We start from the raw sequence: 6,659 nt of genomic DNA on the forward strand, positions 1-6,659 counted from the left end.
CGATATGGGGACATCTTCTGAGGCACTGTTTACGAGGGACAAAAATTCTGAGCAAGGTATAGGTTCTTCAGGTTATAGATCCAAATCCAAGTCCAATGGCAAGGGCAAAGGAAATGTAAAGTGCTGGAATTGTGGGAAGGAAGGACATGTGAAGAAGGATTGTGAAAATCCTAAATCGAAGAGAGAAGATTCTGAGGCTTCGTACAAAGAGGCCAATGCTGCCACGTTAGATGGATTGAGTGGATGTGATGGTAATGTTTTGTCTGTGTCTACTATTAGGCAACCATACGATGATCGTAAGGACAAGTGGATGCTAGACATATGGGTATTTTTTCACATGACTCCTCATTGAAGTTGGTTCGCCAGCTACAGGGAGTGTGATGGTAGATAGGTGTTTATGGGCAATGGCTTTGCCTATAATATTGTGGCTATTGGTACGGTGCGCATCAAGATGTTTGCTGGGGTGGAACGTACCTTGACTGATGTAAGACACATTCCTGATTTGAAGCAGAATCTGATTTCTCTTGGTGTACTTGAGGCAAAAGGATGCAAGTACACAGGTATTGATAGTGCTCTTAAGGTATCTAAGGGAACACGGGTAATCATGAAAGCGCAACGACTCGGTAACTCATACAAGTTGATCGGGAGCACTTCAAAAGGTGGAGTTGCAATGGATGTAGCGGATTTCACCTCTGCGTGTGTGTGGCATGTTGGGCATGGCCACATGAGCGAGCATGGAAGGAAGGCTGAAACGCGCAGATAGGGATACAGAGCAGGTGGAGCAGCCACTTGTGAGAAGAATCACACGGCATGATCACAGAATATCGGCGTGGTACATGGACGACTCTAATATCGTAGAGGATTCACCTTCTATTCTAATGGCTCTAGGTGAGCCTGGTGCTGAAAAGTGAAAGGTGACTGTGGGCGATGTGATGAATTCGTTATACCAGACTGACATATGAGAGTGGGTGGAGTTTTCAGTGGGTCAGAGAGCGATTAGATGTATGTGGATCTTAAGGAGGATACGGCATAGATACAGGGCGAGATTGGTAGCGAATGGTTATACTCAGAGAGAAGAGATCGACTTCTTAGAGATATTCGCACTGACGGTATAACAGTTGTCTATTAGATCTGTAATTGACGCTGGTTAGCTAATGTGATCTTGAGCTGAAAGGATGGATGTGAAGTCTGCACTTCTACAAGGAAAAATGAAGAGCAGATCTACATGAAGTAACCAGAGCGGTTTGAAGTTAAAGGGGCTGAGAAAAGACTTTGCAGGAGGTCGTGGTTCTACCTGTCACCTAGGCAGTGATTTAATTCCTTCATAGTGAGTCAGGAATTGATGACATGTAAATCACTAATTATGACATGTCTGAAATCAATATACTGAAGACTCGGTTAAGTGAGACATTTAAGATGAAGGATTAGGGGGATGCAAAGATGGTTCTCGGTGTTCAGACTAAAAGAGGAGTAGGCTTTGGTAATCACATGAAGAATACCTTGTGTGTAGGTATTAATCAAGGATGTGATGGGCCAGGAAAAGCTGGAGAGTGTTCCCTACGCGTTTCTCCTCAAGTTTTCCTCAGGACATGTCCCAAAACTGATGAGGAAAAGCAGGATATCTCATGTGCCTTATTCGAATGCGGTTGACAGTGTATACCATGGTCTGGATTAGATCGGTTATTTTACAGGCTATCAGTGTTGTGAACAAGTACCCCGGCAAGCAATATTGGGTAGTGGTGAGATGGGTAAGAAGACTACGTCTTTTCTTTTGGGAAGACAGGGGCAAAGGTGGTTGGGCATGTGGATTTAGATCCGGCGGACATGATCAACAAGAATGTTCCTGTAGAGAAGTTTAAGTTCTGTGTAACTTCTCTGGGCTTGGCGATGGCGTAAAAGGAAGACGGAGTGTGCAAGAGAAACTATGATGCAATGCAGAAATAAGAGAAGGGGACAAGAAGCTACATGGATGAAGATTGAAGACATGGTGGAGATTGTTATGGACAGATGTCTTAAATTTGTCTGTTGGTCTATCGATGATATCGACAGAGTTTCGATGACATCGACAGATGTTTTAAATCTGTCTGTTGATCTGTCGATGACATCGAAGCCAGTCGTCGAAGACATCGAAGGTTGCTCAATGCCATCGATAATTGTCAAAATTTTCACCTCTGGTCGCTAGACAGTTTTGGTCCGTTTTTAATGACATCGATGGACTTTCAATGACATCGAAGATATTACGCAGAACGCAGGTTTTGCGATTTTTATTTCCTATTAAGAGGCTACTTCTTTCTAAACTTATATAAAGGGGTGTATGCGGGATTGAGAGACATTCTAAGGCTTTCTAAAGGAGTTTCAAGGGTTCTCAAAAGCATTTTAGGGTTTCTAAAGGGTGTAGCAAGGGTGAGATTCGAGGTTGTTCGAATCGGGTAAGTCCTCTCTCTTTGTAATTTATATTTTCATAGTGGAGATCTGTCACTTTGTGCCATGGTTTTTTACCGCAAGGGTTTTCCACGTTAAATCTGTGTTCTCTTGTATGTGCTTGGTGTCATTGGATTACTATCTTAGATTTAGATCTGTGTGATTCCACAGGCCAAAATCCCCAACAGTATCATGCGTGCACATGAGTGTGACCACATGACCCTTCTTTTTATCTACTAAACTATTTGAATGAGTCTCTCAAAAATTGAGAAAATTTTAATTATGCAGAAGAACAATTAAATTAAGGCCGGTTTCTTCAGTTAGCAACAGGTTTAGACCTTGACAAGCCCTAAATGGATATAAATAAGGGTAAATACCTATGTGTGTGGTTGTGTGAAAACAAATAACCATAAAAAGGGGTGTTTAAGTGTAATAAGGAAACTACCTTGAGATTAAAATCATGCTTTGTCAACAATTCAACACCTAACTACAATCAAGCCTCATTCGATCGCTAATCTTCAATGAAATTTCCTTCGATCAATGGTGGTCTTCAAAATTCACTATGTCCATAAGGTGAGAACCATTATTTGAATCATACCTATAAAAGATCATCATAATCATCATCATCATCTAAATCTTATCTTAACTAATTGGGATTAGCTTCGTAAATCCTTTTCTGCCATTCCACTTTTTCAAGGGCATAACTTCGATAATGACTTTGGATTAGTTTATTGAATTCAAATAGGCACCAGAAAATGTCAACCAATTGACCGGTTTCAAACCGGCATTCATATTCAAGACATTTAATTAGAGACACCTCAATCCATAGCTCAATTGGCAGACTGAGTGGAGATGCCTCGTTTCAACACTTGAGGTCTTGGTATTGATCCCTAGTGGGGGTGGCTAACATGGAGTGTGTGTACCACACATGGGTGTGTACTAACAAGCTAACCCAAAAAGAAAAAAGAAAAAAGACATTTAATTAGAGGAAAAAAGATACCACAAAGGGTGGGAAAATTTGACCAGTTTTGGTTTGATAGGCTGAACATGAGGGTCATGAATATGGCCAAGCCTTACCTCCTCACTAAATGCTGGTTATATGTTTCTATTATATCTTATAGGCTTTTGGTACCGTCCCAATTCCATGTCTCCAAACCTTTTAAATGGCACATGTGGTTACTTATTGTTGATCCAAATCACTCCTTCATTCACATAACTATGAGAATACTATAGTGGAAAAATCATGTAAATTATATTATCTTGACCTTTAAATGGGGGCCAATTTATTATAAATGTTTGTTGTTTACAAGCTATAAATTACATGGGTAGAAATATTAAATCAGAGTATTACTTTAAGATCATAAAAATACAAAGTGGAATCTATCCGGTAGATATTTCAAGATGATGATTGGATTTATTTTACTTCTTTGGTTAATCTTAGTTATCCATTTTCATGCTATTGATCCTAAGCTTAGGATTACCCTATTGACATGATTTTTGCATTATGGTTTGCTCATAGTTGTATAGAATAATGAATGATTTGGATAAGTCACTTGTGTGCCATTTTAAAGGTTTGGGGACATTGTTAACATTGTCATAAAGATGTGAACATTATAGACTTCTTCCGCGATTATCTCTCAGACGTTTCTTTCTTTATTTAATTGTTACGATGGTCGATTCGTCGCCACGTTGGTCTTATTGATCCTTCATTCTCTTCTTAACATGTGTCCTTCTAATCGTTCTTTTTACTCAACCACCTTTCACCTTTGGGCTTCTTGGTCATGCCCCATTATTAGATGATGTGAATCATTAGACCAGTGCCAGTTATACTTCCGTGAAAAGCACTCTAAATATCTTTAAAGATCTTTCACATGCTATACATTTCACCTGCCATGACACGTGTTCTTTTCTAATTGCTTATCTTATACATGATCAAAAATAGGGTACAACATTACCCTCCACGTCACTTCACCTTTGGGCAAAAAGGCGAAAGCGATAGTGGTTCTTTATTCAATACAATAAATGCAATCGATCGTCTTTCCATGTGTTGGCTCCCCATTGCTTTTGCTCGACCAAGACGAAAATCGAAAGTAGTTTTACTCCTTTTCTAAGCCGTCATTGTGACATGTGGCACAAAATCATGTCGTACAATGGGTTATGATAGGGACACGCTTGATCGATCGAGCCTAATTGTTTATGTCCGTTGGAACTTGATTCATTTATAAAGAGTATCCAATCTTTATAAAATTTGATAATTTTTTAATGAGTTAGAAGTCTTAATATATGCCAATACTTTCCAACATTTTTAGGCTCTCACCTAAAGTGATTCAAGTAATCTTGCACGTGATTAATCATTCTCACAAGCATTCCAAGTTCCCTGTGAAGATGATCTTGTTTCATTGCATTATTTAGAGAATAAATACCAATCCAATAGGTAAATTCTTTGTCTTTTAGCATCTAAATGCTCATTTAGGTGAATCCCCATTTGAAAATTAAATTAGTCTTTAGTTATATGAGATTCAATGAAACCTCTCCCATTACCTTTGTAGCCTAATTGGAGTATCAAGTCTAAGGTAGTCGAATAAAGAAAGCGTAATAAGACCGGATTCAAAAATTAGGGGAGCATAAGAGAAGCTGATTGAAATATATGAGAGTATTGATTAAGCTTCTCAAGTAAAGTGTTACAAAGGAGCTCAATCCGATAAGTAAGTTGCCAATTGTAAGAGTCCACATACTTTTTCCTTATGTATAATTGAGTATAGAGTTTGTGACCAAAATTGCATAGGGTATCGTGTAGGACTGTATCATCACCAACATGGGTGAGTACGTGTGTAAGTCTTTATGTAAGCCTTTAACATGAGTGTACATCTGTAAAACCATGTGCAGGCCTCTGGTGGGAGTGTACGCTTGTAAATGTTATGGGTGAACTTATTAAAAATTTATAGGATGGTAAATACTGGTATACTCAAGAAAAGTGAGTCCACCAGAAATAGAGTTGGGAAACCAAACCACTATATATGCTTGTGTTTTGTGATTGTCATTTGAATACAATTCTCTTTATGCTTATATATTTGATTAGTTAAATGATATGAATTGTTGATTTGAATTATATGTTAGGCACTTAACTGGCAAAGCACACACAAATATACTATCTACATAAACTAATTACTTAATTGGCATATTTCTTATAATATATGTAATTGAACCTACTCTGGGTTAGAAACTTTGGTGTTAATTTATATTATTAGTTTAATTTATAAATTAATTTATTAGGCAAAATTTTAAATTGATTATAATCACTTCTCTTTAAGATTTATAAATAATTCTATAGTTCCGCCAAGCTTTTGAACACAATATGGTAGACTATTCCATATAATTACACAATGCTGGTGTTAAACTAACCCAAGATTTTTAACCCGACCTCAACCTGCCATAGAGTTGGGACTGGGGCAATGGGATTTTGGTTGACCAATCCCGATTTGCACCCTCAGTTGCGTTCGGGTTAGACAGAATCGTTATTACTAGGGGTGCACACGGGTCGGTTTGGTCCGGTTCTGGGGTAAAACTGGAACCGAACCGTTCCTAACGGTTTTGAGATTTTTGGAACCGGAACCGAATCGTTAGCGCACTAGAACCGAACTAGACCGGGACCGTGAAAACCGGTTCGGTTCCTGATCGGTTCCACGGTTCTGGCTTTTTAAAAAATTTAACAAAAGACCCTTTGCAATTTTCTCAGTGTGGCCCACTCCACATTCAAATCGTCGATCTGTACTGTCCATTGTGTACAGAAGGGAGATTTAACCCTTGGCAATGTGACATTTTGAAACCATGCAGGCTGTTGTAGAATTATGACCGTTGAACATGAAATGGATGGCGGAGTAGATAAGCTCATGGGCCATGCTGATTTTGCTCCAAAAGCACTCTATTCCTGATGGTTTTTTGTCATCAATCTCATGAACGAAGTAGATTTTCCAAAAGACTTCAGTAAGTGGGCCACCAAACGTCACAGAGTCGACGTACGTCAACTCTGTTGAAAACAGAGTTTCCGTCCTTTTGTTGTGGGCCACTATCATGCAGGGAGAGATGGATCTGAACCGTTCATCAGGTAGAGGGGGTAGAATCCATTAAAACCATGTTGAGCTTTCTTAGCCGTGTACATCCTCGTGATCTCTACAACGATCGAAAGAAGGCCGTCTGACTGCTTTTAAGGCTTGATTATTCAGGTGGGCCATATCATC

The sequence above is a fragment of the Magnolia sinica genome, chromosome 15, assembly GCF_029962835.1.
Source record: "Magnolia sinica isolate HGM2019 chromosome 15, MsV1, whole genome shotgun sequence".
Lineage (NCBI taxonomy): Eukaryota > Viridiplantae > Streptophyta > Magnoliopsida > Magnoliales > Magnoliaceae > Magnolia > Magnolia sinica.